Source organism: Engraulis encrasicolus, chromosome 10 (assembly GCF_034702125.1).
Source record: "Engraulis encrasicolus isolate BLACKSEA-1 chromosome 10, IST_EnEncr_1.0, whole genome shotgun sequence".
Lineage (NCBI taxonomy): Eukaryota > Metazoa > Chordata > Actinopteri > Clupeiformes > Engraulidae > Engraulis > Engraulis encrasicolus.
Window position 1 is genome coordinate 23,606,939 of NC_085866.1, and position 18,734 is coordinate 23,625,672.

General features: G+C 45.3%; 1 protein-coding gene across 1 annotated transcript in view; it reads left to right on the forward strand.

The window, feature by feature from the left end:
- The first annotated feature begins 3,533 nt into the window (after positions 1-3,533).
- phc2a (polyhomeotic homolog 2a (Drosophila)) overlaps positions 3,534-18,734 on the forward strand; it is a 109,440-nt gene continuing 94,239 nt past the window's right edge. Inside the window, exon 1 of the mRNA XM_063208409.1 lies at positions 3,534-3,613. The gene's annotated coding sequence lies outside the window, so the exon portion shown is untranslated. The remainder of the gene's footprint in view (positions 3,614-18,734) is intronic.

The window sequence follows — 18,734 nt, forward strand, 5'->3', positions numbered from 1 at the left end:
TTCTTCTCTTGTGTTTCTTGACTGAAATGGTTCTGACAGAAATTAAAGTACTAACGTCAGTTCTGGCCAGGCCATGGTAGTCAAGAAGCTTGCCGCCCTCCCCTTCATCTAATTAATTCCTAATTGATCCAGGTGCATTCTCTCAGCTGATAATCTTTCTTCCCTAGCGATTGGCCACACGGCTTCGGCACGCCTTTTAAATTCTATCCACTTCCTCTCAACTGTATGCTGCTCGGTTTTTGCTACCCACCACCTCCCCTGCTCCACCTTGTCGTGTATGATGTGACATGTTCTCTTGTCACGTCGCTTGGCTCTGTTCATGGGGGGTTATCTCTCGCCCTGTCCTGCTGGGGTGAGAATTTCCGAAACTGCTGCTGCCCCCTGACTAAATGCTTTTCCATGCTGCTCATGGAAATACGGGGGTTCCTCCGAACAGAGCTATACCGCCAAATGTAATTCATAATTTCAATAAAAGAAATTGCATTTATATTCTTCTCTTGTGTTTCTTGACTGAAATGGTTCTGACAGAAATGTAGCCTATCTCTATTCACTCCTTTCTATCTTTCTATCTTTCTTTCTTTTTTCAATTCATTCTTCGGTGCAGACAGACTTTCTTTCTTTCTTTCTTTCTTTCTTTCTTTCTATCTTTCTTTCTTTCTTTCTTTCTTTCTTTCTTTCTTTCTTTCTTTCTATTCGTTCTGTTGATCTATGCAGTTGTGTTTATTCTTTTCCTCTCCCCATTATATCCCAAATGAAGCATGAGGAACACATTATTATGAGAAAGAGAGAGAGAGAGAGAGAGAGAGAGAGAGAGAGAGAGAGAGAGAGAGAGAGAGAGAGAGAGAGAGAGAGGGAGGGAGAGAGAGCAAGAGAGAGAGGGAGAGAGAGAGGGGGAGAGAGAGAGGAGAGAGAGAGAGAGAGAGAGAGAGAGAGAGAGAGAGAGAGAGAGAGAGAGAGAGAGAGAGAGAGAGAGAGAGAGAGGGGCCGACCTGTTTAATTATCCCATTACCGCTGCCAATGCACCTGTGTGCCCCGCACAATTATGCGCACAATCACTTAGCCTCTGCTGGCCCCTGTAGCTGCAGAATCCAGTTTCATTTCCGGACCAGCGCAGCTTAAGTGCTGCCAAGTGCTGCTACTCGCTACAACGTACTGACAAACCATCAGTGTTCCAGGCACTAAAAAAAGAAAAAAAAGTATCCAACCCAACTACATTCGACCCAGCCCAGATGGTTAGAAGGAGACTCGTTTAAGTTCATTTCAGGCACGGAAAAGGTGCCTTACTTATTGGTTTTTGCAATATGCAAAACGGTGAGAAAGACCAGAAGAGGTCATAAAAAAGGAGAGGTCTGGTTCCAGGAGTGCGTCTCAAGATTTCAGTCTGCACTAATACCCCAAGTGTGCAGTCTTAATGAAATACAGACGCCGCACACTCACGCACGCACGCACACGCACACGCACACGCACACGCACACACACACACACACACAAGGCAAGGCAAGGCAAGGCAAGTCAAGTTTATTTGTATAGCCAGCGCATTTCATACACAGGTGCAACTCAATGTGCTTCACAAAATTAACAAATGCAAAAAGAAAGGAAACAGGGAAGAAAGAAGAACATAAGTCAAAGAACATTTAAAACATTAAGATAAAACATGAGGTAAAAAAATGAATAAAATAAACACAAAAAATAAAAAAATAAGAATGATATATAATTTCATCTAGGGGAAAGCATCTGAGAACAGCTTTGTCTTGAGTCTAGATTTAAAGCTATCAATAGTGGGTGCATTTTGTACGTCATCTGGAAGCTGGTTCCAATCCAACGCCTTGTAGCATAGAAGCTCAAGGCTGCCTCTACACACTTTGTTTTGACTTTTAGAATCACCAGCAAATTCTTCTCCGTTGACCTTAGTGACCCGATTGGTGCATACAGCTGAAACATGTCCAGTAGATATGTGGGTCCCATTCCATTTAAGGATTTAAACAGAAGAAGCATTGCCTTAACCCCTTACCGCAGAGCCTATGTTATAACCTTACCGTCACGAAAATTGTAATGGCTATGTCTTAATCTGTTACTTAAGGCTCTCTGTAATGTCATAGCAATGTTGTTATGATGTAGCTGAATATTTCAAGCAAATAGTGAATAGGCCCGCTGGCGACCCCACCTGCAGCAAGAGGCTACAATCAATTATGTAGCTTACTGGGAGCCAATGCAGTGACACTACGTGCAAACGCATGCACGCACGCACGCACGCACGCACGCACGCACGCACGCACGCACGCACGCACGCACGCACGCACGCACGCACGCACGCACACACACACACACACACACACACACACACACACACACACACACACACACACACACACACACACACACACACACAAACACACGCACACACACACACACACACACACACACACACACTCAAACACACAGGCACACACATACATGCTGGAACACAGACGCACACACGGCATACATATACATAACCATGCACACATGTGTGCATCATGAGGACGTAGTTTCAAATACTGTATGTCTGTATTAACACTGACAGGCTCACATTTACACACGTGACAAGTTGTGAAGTTATGGCTGGAATACACATCATTAAACCTTCCCAACTACAGAAATCGTTGCATGTCATGCAAGCTGTTGAATGTTAAGGGAATTCACAGTATGCCTGTTCAAAAGCCTTCCCCAGCTAACCCCAACTAATCTTTACTCCGCTCATTGTCTAAATGAGACGTTGTCTTTGATTTGTAACCAGTAACAATTTTCTGTACCTCTATGAAAACATCTATGGTGGACCTTTATAGTCTGAACACAAGAATCATAAGCTGTACTTATACTCTACTTGTTGAGTAGAGTAACTGAAATGATTCCCGGAGAGGAATTAAGGTGTCAAGTAGAATTGCACATATTAATACACAAATGCCCACATGAACATTTCAAGACACATGAAGACAGGACAAATTCAGGAAAAGACAAAGAAAAAGGCAATTGTGCATACAGCATATTTGAAGAAATGTGAATATTAGTCTCAGTATTGAACACCATGCCGCTGTGGAAGCCATGACAAGTCTGCCAATATAGTCCCACCCCTGTCAAAACCACTCAATGAGAAAACTAGAAGAAGAGAAGGAGAGAGGAGAGGAGGAGGGCGGGACAGGAGAGGGTAGGTGTGTGTGTGTGTGTGGGGGGTGTTATGGGGGGCGGGGGAGTGTCTGAGTGATCTCGAACCTCCTCATTAGTCCAACACGGTCACATGACTCCTTTCAGATTGCTAATTCATGTCAGAGTTCTTTTTTTTCTCTTCTTTTTTACTTCCAGCTCCTCCTCTCTCCCTCCCTCCCTCCTTTCCCTCCTCCTCCTGCTCCTCCTCCCTCCTTTCCCTCCTCCTCCTGCTCCTCCTCCCTCCTTTCCCTCCTCCTCCTCCTGTGTGCCTGGTGCAGCCTACTGTGTAGCGTGTGGCAACAGAGAAACAGAGAGAACGCTGTCCAGAAATGCCATAAGGATAACAGACAGCACAGCACAGCAGCCACGAGAAACTAACACACGTCAAGAAGGGCACTCAACTAGTGGAAGTACTGTACTGCAACGGAAGGTATGGAAGACAGCACTGCTTTTTGCTGTTCAATCTGCTGTTCTTTGATCTGGGAGTTTCTTTTTTGCTGTTTTAGCTGCTTCATGTTCTTCTGGGAACACTCCATTCTGGTGGAGACATCAAACTAACTAAGAGAGCAAGGGGCTGGACTTGTTAGGATTTTTTAGGAATGTCTGTGTGTCTTTGAGCTGAGCTGAGTTGTGTGTTGGTGTGTTGGTGTGTGTGTGTGTGTGTGTGTGTGTGTGTGTGTGTGTGTGTGTGTGTGTGTGTGTGTGTGTGTGTGTGTGTGTGTGTGTGTGTGTGTGTGTGTGTGTGTGTGTGTGTGTGTGTGCACGTGTGCGTGCTTGAGTGTGAGTGAGTGAAAGAGAGAGACAGAGACAGCGACAGAGAGAGGCTGTGTGCACCTAAGTGTGTATAAGTGATTTATGTGTAATGGTGCTTCAAGTGTGCTTGCAGCAGTGCAATTACAATCTGCGCTCATTGTGCCAACTATCCTGCAGGGAATAATGATATCTTTGACTGCTGACTGCTATTGTACAAGTGAAACAGCGTCAATGTATATTGGGATTATTTACTGGTTGATTGATGAACATCCCTTAAGTAGACACAGCAGATCTGGGGTGTGTTTCTCAACAGTGTTGTTGCTAAGTTGGCAATTTACTTGGTTGTATTTGTAATGCAATGTCCCATTGGCAGCAGCGACACTGTCGAGAAACGGGGTCCTAAACTAACTTTTACAGTAACATGTTATGGTCAGTTGCAACTGAAACCTCATGCGAAGTTTTGGAACACTTCTACTGTGTCATGTGTAGCACATTCCAGGACACTCGTCCTTACCGGTGGCTGCTGTGTGAGCATGTGTGTGTGTGTGTGGGGGGGGGTGGGTGTGTGTGTGTGTGTGACAGTCAAAGTGCTGATACAATATGTTGGGGGTGGGGGGTGAGGGTGGGTGCTTGGGGGGTACCTCTCAAATAACACGACCATCTGTACTCTTCGTAGACACTTACATTTCACCCCCACCCTACCCCCTTACCGTGTCAACAAAGCCAAGAGGCGAGAGACCCTGGCTGACTTACACTTGTCCTTCACCCGGTGTCCTGCAGCTTACATTCATAATCTGTCACGCTCATGGGACAGTTCTCAGAATTGGACAAAGTGTTGGCTGGGTTGGTCATCCATAAACTTCCGCTCAATTCAGATTTCCCTGTACGGTATAACTCAAATAGCGCAAATAGCACGAGGACAGGGCAGAGAGAATAGAAGAAGACAGAGGTACCAATGGCCCATAGTTTCCAAGTCCTATTTTCACAAGTGAGAGGATGGAAAATCCCCCTATGCAGATAAGAACCTGTTCACGTTTGGCCCCCCTTGCAACGCATTACCATATCTCTAAAGTTTATAGAATCTTGCAATCTCTGACCTCTGAGGATATGGTAAGACCAGAGACGGTCTAAATGAATGTAACGGTAGGGACACATAGGAGGCGAAACAAGCGAAGCGAAGAGAGGCGAAATCCAACCGTCATCAGGTCGTCGCGGCGAATCAAATGGAATGGAACAGTTATGTTGTTGATTTGATTGGGCCGCGGAAGGCGAATTTGCTCCTCATTTGCATAACATTAAACTTTCCTTAATAATTTCGGTTCGCTTCGCTTGCCATCGCTTGCCTTCACCTCTCTCATAGGAATGAATGGCAAAGTTCGCAAATTCGTGTGTATGTGTCCCTACCGTTAGAATTAAAGAATCTTTGGTAAGACCAGGGGCCTCATGTACGAAGCTCACTTACGGACAAAAAAGCTACTTAAGTTGTTTTCTACGGCCACGGTCAGATGTACTAAAACAGACTAGACGTGGAAAACTGCGGATCTCCACGCGAATTTCAGGGCTGCTGTGGAAGTTTCCGTAAGCGTGGAAGTTGTCGTAAGTGGTGCATTGCGTCTTTTTGGCGGCACTCAGAGGCATGCAGCGCAACTACATGTGTTGTACGCGGTCGGAAATATTGCAGAGATGCAGCCAGTTAAACGTGGATTTTAATGTTGAGGCGCGTGATTTAAAAAATGAAGAAAACCACCTCAATCATATTATTGTTGAGGCAGCTGGTTAAAATGAAACGGACTCATGGAACTATCCTGGAATTACAACGAAATTGGATGCCCATCAGCAGTATTATTTCAAGTATTTGGCAGCTATTAAACATTGAATATTTTCTGGATCTGCGTGTCTTCTCGCATTTGTTGGGAACGTCCTCACCGCAGTGCTTGTCTTTCTCTTTTAATAACACTAGGCCTACTGTAAAATTAGTCCATCCATTAACAGGTGATTTTATAGGCTAACTGAGTATTGGCTGCAAGTTATTCATAGGCCTACATGTGGCGTAGCCTACATGTGTCATCTTTCATATTTATACCCGACATAAATGTTTATTTCTCTGAAGCCTTGGCGACTGCCTCATCGCAATGTGTTTTGATGTAATGCCTTGTAAATATCAATTGTTGGGAAACCATTGTACTGCAGTATAACATGACAGATTTTTCTGCAGTCCTCACATTAAGTATTAGGCTACCGATGCCTGATTTTATACACGCCAAAGTAATTTTGTAAGGCGCGCAGCCTTTTTCCTTTTAAATTGGCTACCTCCGAAACAGCGCCTTCACCTCGCATGAAATATATTTCCCGCGTTCCCCTTCCCGCGTTCCCTCTCCAATTCTATCAACCAATGAATGCACATGAATGGGTCTGTTCATACTAATTAGAATATTCATATAGAATATTTAAGGGAGGAGGCAAGGCGGAGACTTGGGCCCGTGTGTGCTCGTGCATGTGCGCAAGATTTCACGTCAAAACCTGGTTACGCACTTATTGATACATCCGGATTTTTTTGTCCGTAAGTAACTTCCAAGATTTTCGCGTCCGCACTTTCTTGGTAGGAAATCCACGCACTTCTTTGTACATGAGGCCCCAGGGCTGGACTGTGACCACAAATCTTGTCCTGGCATTTTATTTTGCTACTCCTTCTAAATTGTGGGCGAGTCTCTACGAAAAACACAAAAAATCTTACAGCATCAGCCCCTGAGGTCCGTCAGCCCACCGGGAAATGTCCTGCATGCCAGCTTACCCGTCCAGACTACTTTGACAAGATGGCAAAATACCATGTTCTTCTTCCATCAGCCTCTGGGCCATAAGAACAGTATGTGTGGGATTTTTCCTTGTGAGGAATTGTATGTATGATTTACGCTATACACCAGTGAGCTGATGTTGCTTTGGTGGTTTTTAACCCTAAAGCGACCGACTGGGGTCATTTATGACCCCGGGCACATATTTTCATACACCATTCCGCCACTTTTCATCAGAAACACTTGTCCTTCTAGGAGTTTGTCAATATATATGTTGTGCATGTTGTGAATGATTTTTGTGAGATTTGGACCATCTACGTAGGATTTATAATCAAAACACCTCTGGGGTCATTTATGACCCCGAGAGGATCCATGAGATACTCAACATTATAATGTCCATTATTGTTGTAATTTTCAAACTCTGATTTTTGTATTTTGTGTCTTTGGGCAGGCCATGGTCAGCAGACCTAAAATATTCACAATATAAACATTTATAGTATTAAAATATAATATATTATATAAATAAATAGGGCACCCCTGCGATAGCCAACGAAGCATATTGTGAGGGCACCCAGGTAGCATTTCCTCTGTTATTGCTCAATATTTGTTGATATCATGGCACAGTGGTCCTAGACACATGATGAGAATATGAAATGGAAGTCATCCTTATGAGCAAAGAGGGAGGAAACAAGTCATCAGTGTAGAAATCAATGGCGATTTTAGAATTTTCCTTATTTTATGGCTATACAAAGGCTGAAGCATCAGTTGAATAATTTCTTTGCTCTAATATATGTGGAAGACACCTTTTCACAGCTACAATGTCCAGAAAAAGTTTCAGAGAAATTTTGAGTGTGCATAAGGTTATATATTTGAGACATATTTTTTTATATGTAAATTACCATATTCTCTGAATTTGTGATTTCATGAACCCAGAAATGTTGAGTATCATAAAGTTTTATTGCAGAAATGTCATCTATGGGCCTAATGGATAGAATTTAGCTTGTTTTCTCAAAGTTTCACTTTGAGCAATTTCCATAATTAGCATAAATATACTGTATTATTATGGTGAGACTACTACAAGTGAATAGGCTAAACATTTTAAATGATAGATATCACCATGAAACTTTCTCAGTTGATTACTGATGATGAGAGAAGAAAAAAATGTATTGGATGTTTTTTGTATTTTGATGTTTACATATGCAAATGAGGGCATACATCATATTTAGCATATACCTATGTAAGTTTGACTAATTTTTAGCAAAACAATAAAATGTTCAAATTCACATTTTTTTGCTTTAGATGAGGGACAAGTATGTGCAAGATGTAAATAAATTTGAATGAACCCCAAAAAATAATGTATATAGTGGTATTTCTATATAAACTCCTTGGGGTCATAAATGACCCCGCTCGGTCAGATTAGTCGCAAAAACAGGCCGGTCGCTTGAGGGTTAAACGTATCATTTTTAAGGGCTTTTTTTTTGTGGGATATCTTCTATCCATATCGCATGTCCTCCATAACTTCTACTGTAAGTGGCAGAGACTCCTGTGAGGGTTCCTCTGATGTCTCTACCCCCCACCTGCTCCATAGATGGTACATTCTTCAGTGTGGCCTTGTATGGAGGATGCTGTGTACTTCAAGGATACATACTGTACTTTAATTAATCCTATCCATATCGCATGTCCTCCATAACTTGTACAGTAAGTGGTGGACTCCTGTTAAGTCCCTGTGTAGTTACCACCCCCCCCCCCCACACACACACACACACACACACACACACACACACACACACACACACACACACACACACACACACACACACACACACACACACACACACACACACACACACACACACAACTGCTAATACAGTACTCCCCCAGTGTGGCCTTGAAGTTGTGAAAGGAGGGCTGCTGTGCTATGCTCTAATGAGGTCCTATGTATCCCTATCGGATGTCTTGTCATAACTTTTACAGTATGCGGGAGACTTCTGTTTGGCTCTTCAGCTATATCAGCACCCCTCCATATACATGTGTTGTACTCAGTGTAGCCTTGTCGACAGGGAGATGTGAACTTAAAGGATATCTCTTCTGTCCGGATACCATGTCCCCCATAACTTTTACAGTGGGAGACTCAGGTTTGGGTCCCCAACGATGTCTGGTTCCCCAAGTGTAGCTGTGCGTGTGTGTGTGTGTGTGTGTGTGTGTGTGTGTGTGTGTGTGTGTGTGTGTGTGTGTGTGTGTGTGTGTGTGTGTGTGTGTGTGTGTGTGTGTGTGTATGCACTCCACACTTGCATGGCATGGAATGGGAGTCACAATGAGCTACAGTGTCTCACCTTTGGCCCCATGGGTCAGTCGCGGAATCAATCTCTCAGTGTGTGTGTGTGTGTGTGTGTGTGTGTGTGTGTGTGTGTGTGTATGTGTGTGTTCGCAGGGAAGCCAGCAAGGCGGTACAAAGGGGTCAGTCCTCCCGGGCCCAGGGGAAGAGGGAGCTCAGAATTGGGTCTTCATTACATTGTATGTAGTGGTTGGGGGGCCCTTTCAAACCACTTTGTCCCGAGACTGCTATAAGCTATCAGCGGCCCTGTGTGTGTGCGTGTGTGTGCGCGTGCGAGCGTGTGTGTGTGTGTGTGTGTGTGTGTATGTGTGCATGTGTGGGCGTTTGTGTGTGTGATCTGAGGTCATTTGAGGTTGAGTTTATCGTAGTTGGTGAACAGGTGTGTGCATGTATAGTATGTGTGTGAACTTTTGAACGTGTTGCAACTCTGGAAAAGGATACACTGTATACTTTCTTGTCATATATCTTCTTGACAGGTGTCACTCCAAAGGGCCCTTAACGCACACCGTTCTATAGTACCATAGTACCATAGTACCATACAGGGCTTGAAACCAGCAAACTTGAAAGAGGTGGAGACGCACTCACACTATTGCCTAATAATGGGCCGTCATGGGTAAGAGGTTAGGGTGTCAGACTTGCAGCACAAAGGTTGATGGTTCGACTCCCAACCCGCCAGGTTGGTGGGGGAGTAATTAACCAGTGCTCTCTCCCATCCTCCTCCATGACTGAGGTACCCTGAGCATGGTACCGTCCCGCTGTACTGCTCCTTCGTGGCATCATTGAGGGCTGGCCCTTTGCATGAGTGAGGCATAAATGTAATTTTGTTCTGTGCAGTGTGCAGTGTTCACTTATGTACTGTGGAGTGCTGTGTCACAATGGCAATGGGAGTTGGAGTTTCCCAATTGGGCTTTCACTATAGCTACCATAGTACCATAGTACCTTACAGGGCACCTGCCAACCAGCAAACTTGAAAAGTGGTGGAGAGTGAGACACGCTCACACTATTGCCTAATGATTCTCACAGTTTTCAACTGGGTGCTGAATTCCACATGATCAAGAATAAATGAAGAAAGCCAACCGGCCAAAATAAATCAGCCAAATGCTGGTAAAATTCAGCTGTGGCTGGTAAATAAGTCTCACCAGCCGCTTTGGCAGGTAACACATCACAGTAGTTTATGCCTATATTGATTGTATTTAAAAGTGAGAATATTCTAAAGAAAAAAGCCTGACAACAAAACTCTGGCTAGAGGAAAAATTAAATGGCTAGGGACTCTGGAAAACCAATAGCTACAGAGGCCAGTAAGCAATTAAAAAAAAAAGTCAAGCCCTGGTACCTTAGTACTACACCACTATGACAAGGCCTTTAGTAATACATTACAACTTGGTCACTGCCATTCTGTTATAACAGCTAATTTATAACAGGGGCTGTGTCCTTATGGGTTAAGAATAATAAATACCACCAAGACATGCCACCACGTACACTCCCAGAAGCTCAGACTACTTATAAAAACAAAAAATGCATCCTATTCAACATCCGACATCCGACACTCAAATACGCACTAGCACTTTACAGCTACTCCACTACCTGGCCTTCCTACCTCCTTTGTTACCTTGCACAATGCTACTGTTTCTGTACATACCATGCACTTTAAATATTCCATTGCACTTTTCTATGTCTCCAATGTTTTGTATGCCATTCCCTGTTTATTTATTTGTGTACCCCCCCCCCCCTGTTTTTCTTTCATAGCGAAGCGAAAGCCAAAGCGAAAGCCCATTGGGAAACTCCAACTCCCATTGTCATTGTGACACAGCACTCCACAGCACACAAGTGAACACTGCACACTGCACACTGCACACAGCGAAATTGCATTTATGCCTCACCCGTGCAAGGGGGCAGCCCTCAGTGGCGCCCCATGGGGAGCAGTGCGGTGGGACGGTACCATGCTCAGGGTACCTCAGTCATGGAGGAGGATGGGGGAGAGCACTGGTTGATTACTCCCCCCACCAACCTGGCGGGTCGGGAGTCGAACCGGCAACCTCTGGGATGCAAGTCTGACGCCCTAACCGCTCACCCATGACTGACCCATGACTTCATACCCCCCCCTCCCCAGTTTTGTGTCTTTTGTTTGTGTTGTTGTGTGAGCACACCAAGCAACATTCCTAACAACTGTATTTTTATACTGTTGATATGGCTAAATAAACTTGAAACTTGAAACTTGAAACTTGATCCACCTAAATTCAGATATTCACTTGAACACTAAGGCGGATAACTTGCTCACGCTGACATGGCCGTAACTACCATTGAGGACACAGGGGTGATGTCCTCTGTCTTTTTTTCAGTAATGTAAAATTTATCCGAGGAAAATCAATCTATGATCAACAATGACAAATTCGGTCTATGCCGCCCTCATTTATCCTCAAGGCAGTGATTAATGAAAACAAACTTAAGAGTTTGACTTAAGTGTTTGACGCATTCTAAATGTACAGTATGCAGTGCAGCACACAGTATTTGACCTCGGTATTTGAAAATGTCTGGTTACAGCCCTAGCAGACAGCTGGAGCACTGAAAGTTGGGATGAAGACATCAGATGGGTAATACCATGAGACACTTGGCCTTGTTGAAGTGAGCTCCGTTTCTAATAGGGTGAGAAGCCTAGTCCACTGTTCCGCTTAAAACGAGGCTTCATGAGATGAAAAAAACATCTGCTCCTGCATTATAAACCTCTGGCTTGAGTCAGTGAGTGCACAACATTTATTTCAAACTTGATTTGGCATCCAAAATGTTCAGTCCAAATTGTACATCTATTTACAGAACTCAGTTCCATCCAAATCCAGTCTAGAACGTTAATTGACTTGCTGTTTACACTGTTTGCACCTCTGTAAGACCGGAGATATGCTTGCTGTGTGCCTAAAACTATGCATGCAACCACGTGCGACGGAGTGCACATTCTTCCAGTGTTGCCAATTTAGCGACTTTTTGAGGTCCCTGGCGACTAAAAACCTCATCTAGCAACTTAAGCGACTTTTTGGTGCATCTGGCGACTTTTTAAAATGCGCATTTTCAATGACAAAATCATTGTTTTTTAACATAATTGTAACTCTGCACCACCGTCAGAAGCGTTTCCCATGGTTAAGCACGGCTGCAGATTAGCTCTGATCTCCAAACAGTAGCTAGCACTGCACATTTGTACTGTGAAGGAATGGCATGTGGCCAGGTTTTCTAGGGATCAGCGTGACGCTGTGACATCATACGTAACGTCACGACGTCATCTATCGACTTCTAGTAACTTTTCAGCAAGCCAATAGCGACTTTGGCTGTTTGTTTTTTTTGCAGCACTTCATAATTCCTTCAGGACGACAAAGAGCAGGGAGCAGGAGCGGGGCTCTCATTAATGTTTTCCACCATTGTTTGACTCTACCATGAACTCAACATGGAAGCCCAAAGGGCTGAGATGGAAGTTCAGGAGATTGTCCAAGTAATTGTGTCCAATATTGCACCACACACCTTGTGTGTCAGGTGCGCAAAATTGGCATAAAATTCCCATGGCAGCGCGTCCTTGCACAAAATGTGGCCGTGTACGGCACGCATATCCTGCAGCAAGCCTGTCCCGGGCCTAACAGAGAGCTGCCGGAGCATTGCATGCCCGTTGTGGGATGAAGATGTCAGATGTCTTATGGCGTGCTGTGAGACACTGGCCTTGTGGAAGTGAGCTCCGTTTCTAATAGGGCGCGAAGAGGAACCAGATGGGTGGGGGATCCCTGTAGAGTTCAGTTCCTGCTTCTACTGCTCACTGTCCCTCTCCTCCTCACGCTCTTTTACTATTCCCTGCCATGGACAGTGGACAGTAGTACAGCATTGGGGCCTTTCCCCTTTTCCTTTTCAACACGGCATTCAAGGGAGAAGAGGGAGTTGCACACAGGAGCTGAATGCAATGCAGAGAAACCAAATTAAAAAGTCAAAAATAAAGAAAGCCATGAGACTCCTGAATCACTCTTTTGGAAAAATGCACGGAGCAAAACTCAGACAGAGGCTCAGGCGCGACCGCCAGTTCTACCTTCACCATGCGGTGCACAAGGGCACATTACTGCACGGACCTACCAGGCCCAAGCACAGGGGCCCAAGAGTCAAGCGGGGCCTGAAGCCAAAGCCTCTTCTCATGATGTGTTAAAATCGCACCTTTAACTTTTCATTTTCAAACAATTCTCAGAGAACTACTACCTGTCATACACCCCAACAACATAGACTCTCACATCTGGCCTATGCAGGCTGGCCTCAGCAGCACCCTTTGAGGGCCTTTCTTTGTTGTCTGGCCCAGGGACCCATGGAGTTATAATCACTGACTGTACTGTGCATTGCAGGAATGTCTTTCTCCTTGTACACTTCCCATGGCCTTGCATGCCATAGAGTATAATACATGTTTTCTTCCTGTTTACAAACAAGGTGTTGTGAGGAGGGTGAAGACACTGGCAGTCAACCATGTGAGCAAATTTGTCCAGTTTCCAACAATCAGAGGTTGAGTTGTGCGCAGCCAGGGTTGCGCAGCCAGGGGGGAACAAAAATCGAGAACCCATGTATACATTTGTCTGTGAAGGTTGTAATTAATCCATATCACTATTGGGTAAAGGACTGAAGTTTAACTGAAGGCAACAGCAACAGCAGCAGCAATCTTTTTCAAGATTGAACATTTTTAACAATTGAAAAACTGAAAGCAGAAATCACAAGTCAGGACTACCTTCAAGCTCCAATACGAAGTGCCCTTGCTGCTAACTTACAGTAACTGGTAGCCTGTACAGTAGTACAATGCATTGCACTGCACCGCTGACAAGGCCGACAAGACAAATGAAGATGAACCCGCCTGTGGACGCACCATGACATTGAGCTGTCATAGAGGGACGAGCCTGGCCGTGGCATGAACCCTTAGAAGCTGAAGAGCTACACTGTACTGTACCGCTCAGCAGAACAGTCTTTGAGATCCCAGGCAGCTATGGGACGTCCTGACATATTGGAACTCTTGACACCCGGGAAGCCGGTGGGGGGACAAAGTGGTCAGTTGTCCTGGGCCCAATGATAGGTGGATGGGGCCCAGAATTGGTTTGTCACTACAATTAATATATTGAGGGGCATTCGGATTTCTTTGTCCTGGGCCCTGCAAAACGCTGCCAGTGGCCCTGCTTGACACTGTTCTTCTCCACCCTTCCATCTTCCCCCCAAATCCCCTTAATTTCACCTCTGTACTCTCTTCTGTACTCTACTTTCTCTCTCACCCCCCACCTCCCACCCCACCCCCTAAAACATCTCATCTCTTTCTTCTCCACAAGTCATGTCTTCACATCTGAGGAATGTCTCTGAAAATATTTGGGTGGATTCTTAGAGTGACTGACGCCTTAATCAGCAGGGCTTATTGCGGACTTTGGTCTTTGCTGAGAAGGCTGTGGAACATGGCAGGCATATTTACGTGCAGTACACGTGCCTGACCCTTGTGGTGCTTCTGGCCAGGGCTGGACCGGCCATCTGGCATAGGGGGCATTTCCTGGTGGGCCCGCACCCTTGTGGGCCCCTATTTTCAGAAATGTATTTTTTTTACATTTCTGAAAATAGGGGTTCATGAGGGTGCGGGATGCGGTGCGAGGATAACATTTTATATTTCTGAAAATAGGGGCCCACGAGGGTGAGGCGTCCACCCGTGAGTTCTGTGCCGCTAATTATGAGGGGCCCCTTTAAGCCAAAAGTGCCCGGGCCCTATTTCTCCCCCAGTCCAGCCTGCTTGTGGCTTCTCAGGGTGGCGAGCTGAGCACAGACAGAAGGGAGCTAAAGTTGAGGTGTATTTCTCGCGGCTCCTCAGATCTTCTTGAGGTGTGTGAGACGCTGGCAGGCCTTGAGTAGGTTATGGAGTGTGTGCGTGTGCGTGTGCGTGTGCGTGTGCGTGTGCGTGTGCGTGTGCGTGTGCGTGTGCGTGTGCGTGTGGTGCGTGCAGACAGCCCAGCCCTGGCTTTAGAGGCTGATGAGCTGAGAGTTGACTAACGGGGTAGGTTCATGGAAGTGAATTGGCGGAGTGAGTGAAGCGAAATCCTCCTTTCATTCCTATCAAGTAAAGAGGAGTCCAGTGAAGACGAACAAAGTAAAGCGAAAGAGCTGAGCAAATTTAGCAAGTTTAATCCTATGCAAATGAGGAGCAAAATTTCACAGATGGCCGCCAATGAAATCAACAACACAAATGTTTCGAACCATTTGATTTGACGCTACAACTGTTGACCCTTGAGCTGTTAGAATGCTGTCTGAATTTCTCCTTTTTCACTTTGCTCAATTTGCTTCATGTAATAATTTGCTTCCATGTATTTCTATTGGCTTCCATGTACATGTACGCACAAAGGAGCAGCTGCGTATCTCTTTACGGCACGACTCCTCAGATGTTCTTGAGGCGTGTGGGTCGCTGACAGGCCTTGAGTAGGTTATGGAGTGCCTGCGTGCGGACAGCTCGTAGAGCTATACCAGGCCAGGGGGAGCGAGGGAAGGAGAGAGGGGAAGCAGTACTCTAGTCCAGTGTTTCTCAACTGGTGGGTCGCGACTCAAAAGTGGGTCGCGGAGGGGTCATGGGTGGGTCGCAGATCCATGGTGTAAAAAAAAAATCATAATTCATTGATTCGCTAAAAAAACAAAAGACGACCAACTTTTCCTGCAACAATTTACAACTTTTATTTTGATAGGTGATTGAACTTGTGCCATCTATCGTCATAGATAAAATCAGAATGTTTATGCGCGATAGCAGCGTGCAACCAGTCATTCGAGTATCGCTAAAAAAAATTGGGTCGCGACTGAATGAGATTGGAAAATGGTGGGTAGCAAGACTGTTCCAGTTGAGAACCACTGCTCTAGTCCAAACGTTACCATGAGTCTGGCCAAGCCTAGCCCCCCCTTACATGTGTCATCAAGCCACAGTTTCTTTCCGCGCGCCCCTTTCACAACCATTTTCTAGGTCTGTGAGTAAGTGGCCCTTCGGGATGTATAAAATAACAATAATGGTAGTAATGTTCTGAGATACAGGATCATGATAATGCAGTTCTTAACTGAAGGGAATATTGTTTTGCTTATTTTTGGGTTATGTTGATGTACTTAGTTATTCAATGTAGCCTAATAAATAATTTTAATTCGCTTTCCCTGCCTTCATAAGGGTTGGAGCCCAACAGTTTTTTTCTTCCTTTTAAGGGTGCTGACCAAAATAATTCGCTTTTCTTGCCAACCTGCCACGGCCCCTCTAGCACCCTCTCGTGGCCCCTCAGGGGTCCCTGGCCCCCACTTTGAAAACCACTGCTCTAGTCAACTACTCTAGTCGCTGTTCTGCACACCTGGTCCTGAGTGGAGCTCACTGGGGCCAGATGAAAGTGATTGGGGCCTCCTGGCCTCCTGCTGCCCACATGCAGGTGTCCCCCTCTCCTCCTCCTCCTCGTCCTCCTGCATTACCTTCTCCTCCTCCTCCCCACCTTCCCCTCCACCTCTTCTTCCTTAACCTCCCCTCCATTTCATCGTCATTCTCCTCCATCACCTTCTCCACCTATTCCTCTTCCTCCTCCTCCTCCCCTTCCTCCACCATCTCCCCTCCTTTTCGTCCTCCTCCATCTCCATCACCTCCTCCTCCACCTTCTCCATCACCTTCCTCTTCCTTCTCCACCACCACCTACTCCTCCTCCTCCTCCTTTGCCTCCTCTTCCTCCACCCCTCCCTTTCCTCCTCCCTCTCCCTCACCTCCTCCTCTGCTTCCTCATCCTCCACACTCCTTCTCCCTCACCTCTTTTTCCCTTGCTTCTTGTCGTCTCACTGATTTCCGCATGCAGGTGTTCCACTCTTTCCTCCTTCACCTTAACCTTCACCTCTTCCTCTTCCTCCACTTCTTTCCCCTCTTCCTCCTGCTCCTGGTTTTAAGTTGCACTTGCTAACCGTGAAAGCCCTGAATTTAAAGCGTACTTACGTGCAAATGTATGTTTGCGCAAATGCAGTACACATGGTGTTGTCCGTAAGCATATGCACATGTAAATGAATGCAGACTTGCGCGCGCGCACACACACACACACACACACACACACACACACACACACACACACACACACACACACACACACACACACACACACACACACACACACACACACACACACACTGCGTACAAACAGCTGTTTCGAATAAAAGCGTAGGGGCCCAGTCTCCCTCCCATTCATGATGGGGTTGGCATGAATACCCGCGTCTCAAGCGGCCTGACCCACAGTCACGGTTTGTTCTCCTTCTCGCTGCTAATGTTTTTTCTACCCCTCAACTCATGCTCGAGCCCTGCCTCGCCAAATTAGGATGTGCTGTCCATTGACATGGCCCCTGTTATAAGTTTTCTGTTACCACTTACCAGAATGACAATGACAAAGTCGTAATGTTACATATTACTGAAGGTCCTGTGTACTGTCATTGTGGTGTAGTACTATGGTAGTCAAGTGTTTTCAGTGACCATCTCAACGTTCCACTGGTGGAACATTGTGCATTAAACTCTGCTGAAACAAACATAAAAAAGTGTGTCGCCACAGCTATTTCACTGTTATCTCTAAAGAAGCTACTGGCACTGAAATGTAGGAAGTAGGACTACACACTCTTCATAATCATTTATGGTAACGTATAAAGAATGTCTTCATTTGATTAATTATTCTGAATAAAGTATGCTTCATGCTGATATTCAGTAATGCTGCAAAGTATAGAAGCAGAGAAAACTACAGGAATAATCATAGTTTTATATACGTATAGGCCTATATATAATAGTTATAAAACACAGCATGCGTACGTTATGGCACGCCACGTGTCATCACACACGTTTCCCTATGGCCATTGTAACGCCTCCCTCTTCCGTGAATGCAAGCAAGGCAAGCTAATTTGTCCATTCTAACATCTCGATATCACTGATGCCCTGAGGTACAAAAGAAAACACACGGCAAACACGGAGGCCACCTTTTATCCACCAGAGCTATACAAATTGAGCACGGTCTGAAACCAAAGCCTGCGGAGACCAGACACTCTTGTCTTCCATTGTACACAGTGCATTGAGGCCATGGGTGGGCCCAGTATAATGTAAAGGTGTGGCACAACCTGACATCCACTAAATAACAATGCTTGATAACATCTCATACTCAGGGCCGGATTACTGCACAGGCTAGATATGGCTGCAGTCTAGGTCCCCCCACCAGCGAGGGGCCCCCTGAATTGCCAAAAGTGAAAAATTGTGGATTTGTGACAAGATGCAGTATTGAAAAATAATGTGCCTTATTGAGTACAGTTGGTAGACAAGTCATCCTTAATTCCTCATACTTATGACACTGTCTGTGTACATTTGTTGCCTAATTTGCCTTCCGCGGGCCCCCACAGAAACCCGTAGCCTAGGGGCCCCAGGCCATCTTAATCTGGCCCTGCTCTTACTGCACACTTGGTTTAACCCTTGTGTTGTGTTCATAAGCTGCATACACCTGTGGTGTTCGGGTCATTTTTGACCCGTGATAACAAAACTCAGCTATAAAATACCTAAAAACACTAGTTATCCTCAAATATTGTTTTTCATCTCATGGCTAACTTGGTATGTATTCATATCCATGGAAATATTACTTCATGTATTCATCTTTTTGACTTTAAAGATCTTTTATCTTACATTA